The sequence below is a fragment of the Mus pahari genome, chromosome 3 (genome assembly GCF_900095145.1).
Source record: "Mus pahari chromosome 3, PAHARI_EIJ_v1.1, whole genome shotgun sequence".
Classification (NCBI taxonomy): domain Eukaryota; kingdom Metazoa; phylum Chordata; class Mammalia; order Rodentia; family Muridae; genus Mus; species Mus pahari.
In genome coordinates, this window is record NC_034592.1 from 135,032,406 (window position 1) to 135,034,810 (window position 2,405).

The following is a 2,405-nucleotide window of genomic DNA, read 5'->3' on the forward strand; positions in this document are numbered from 1 at the left end:
CAGACTCTTAACCTCTGACCTTGGGGCACTCTCTCCCTTCCTCTGACTTCATCACTCTCTCCAGGGAATAGCAAGTCAGAGCATCTGCAAGCCAGGAGCCCAACTGTCCACACAGAAGCCTTGACAGTAGCTGCCTGAACTTGGGTCGGCTCCAGGACTTTCTAGTTTGGTTCACAACTTCCTTATCTAGGAGGGTAAAGGATAAGTCATGGGCCTAACCAAATCCAAGGGTTCCAGGCAGGCCAAGGCTACATAGTAAGACTGTCTCAACAAGTAAAAATAAAACTGTCTCCAATTTCCAGTCCTGAGCTTGCCACGGACCACCCAGTCAGGTATGGGGGTCCCAGGAATGAGGGTCCTCAAAGCTAGGTGGGTAAGGATTCAGAGGTGATAAACAGAAACAAACACAGAGGCAGTTTGAATCTGAGTATATTCTGCAGCTCTCAAGCAGGGGATTTTATACATTAAAAACCAAACATCTCTTAGAAACTATATCCAGTGAAACAATCACAAATACCAACAAAAATCATTTGGCACAGTAAAGCACAAAAATTATCCAAGCATTACAACTCTGAAACTATGTACTCAGTGAATCACAAACAGAACAGGTAACATAATTATAAATCATCAAAATATAACAATTCTAAAAGGATGTATTCAGTGGGGGCTGTTGTCCAAGGCTAGTGGCATATTTCCAGGAGCAGGTTCCTAAATCTTTAATGGTCAGTGCTATTAACCACTGAATTAACTTTCCAGCCCCATGGTCAATTATTATTTAACATCTAGTGCCTGATTTTTTATAATCTTCAATGTATAAATTTAAACTATTTTAATTCTTTCTAATTAAGGCTTTCTTTACCATATGCCAAAATCCACCTCCGATGACACATGTGCAGCTATATGAAATTTTATTGTTGGGAAAAAAATTTTATCATAATAGTTTTGTAAACGATTTAGAAAGTAAAGCATTGGTTTCCCTGAGGATAAGGTCAAGTTAGTGGCCCCATCGCTAGGGATGGTTTCTTACCCATTATTGTCTCTTAAGATCTTGGCCTAGGCTACCAGGAACATGTGAACAAGAAAAGGAATAAGAGAAAACAAAACAGATAGATTGTCATGAGAACTACGGCTCAATATTTTTTTCTCTGGCAAAGAGTTCCACAACCAGTTCCAGGAGGCCTCCCCCTTTTGAGGTCAATCGCCTCAGTCTGTGGAACTTGTCACACAGATCCTACTGGAGGTGGTGTGGCATGAGCTATCAGATGAAGAGTCTTCACAAACACCATGCCTGGCTCCTGGTTAACATTCTGCAATGGAATTATCAATAGCTGAGCTCATATAATGCTTTCCTCCTCCTGGCTCTAGCCCTCTTTTTGGGATGTCTACAGTTGGGCTGGAGGTTTTCGGTAGGACTGGGCAACCGGTTAGGCTGGAGGGATAAGACCGCTCGGCTGTTCTCTTGGCTGGATTCTCCAGCCTTGCATCATTGCTTGACTCTGCCGAAAGATAGCAGACCATGGCAGCAGGTGATAAGGTTAATACAGTGGGGCTGGCAGGAGCTGCCCTGGGTTAAACAGAGGACTAAGAAACAGGGCAATGCACCTGTAGCTAGTGGGAGATACTGTCAGCCTGAAGAGGAAGTGGCCCGACTCTTGACCATGGCTGGGGTTCCTGAAGATGAACTAAACCCTTTTCATGTGCTGGGGGTTGACGCTACAGCATCTGACACTGAACTCAAGAAGGCCATAGGCAGCTAGCAGTAATGGTCCATCCTGATAAAAATCACCATCCACGGGCTGAGGAGGCCCTCAAAACTTTGCGGGCAGCTTGGGACATTGTCAACAACCCAGAGGCGGAAGGAATATGAGATGAAACNAATGGCAGAGAATGAGCTCAGCCGGTCAGTGAATGAGTTTCTGTNGAAGCTACAGGATGACCTCAAGGAGGCAATGAACACTATGATGTGCAGCAGATGCCAAGGAAAGCATAGGAGGTTTGAAATGGACCGGGAACCCAAGAGTGCCAGATACTGTGCTGAGTGTAACAGGCTGCATCCTGCTGANGAAGGAGACTTTTGGGCAGAGTCAAGCATGCTAGGCCTCAAGATCACCTACTTTGCCCTGATGGATGGAAAGGTGTATGACATCACAGAGTGGGCTGGATGCCAGCGTGTGGGCATCTCCCCAGATACCCAGAGTTCCTTACCATATCTCATTTGGTTCTCGGGTACCGGGCACCAGTGGCCAGCAGAGGGCCACTCCAGAGTCCCCTCCTGCTGACTTGCAAGATTTCTTGAGCCGGATCTTTCAAGTACCTCCAGGGCCGATGTCCAATGGGAACTTCTTTGCCACACCTCACCCTGGCCCTGGGACCACTTCGACCTCTAGGCCCAGCAGTTCAGTACC

General features: G+C 46.3%; 1 pseudogene; it reads left to right on the forward strand.

Annotated features, from left to right (window-relative positions):
- The first annotated feature begins 334 nt into the window (after positions 1 to 334).
- Positions 335 to 2,405, forward strand: part of LOC110318035 — a 3,179-nt pseudogene continuing 1,108 nt past the window's right edge.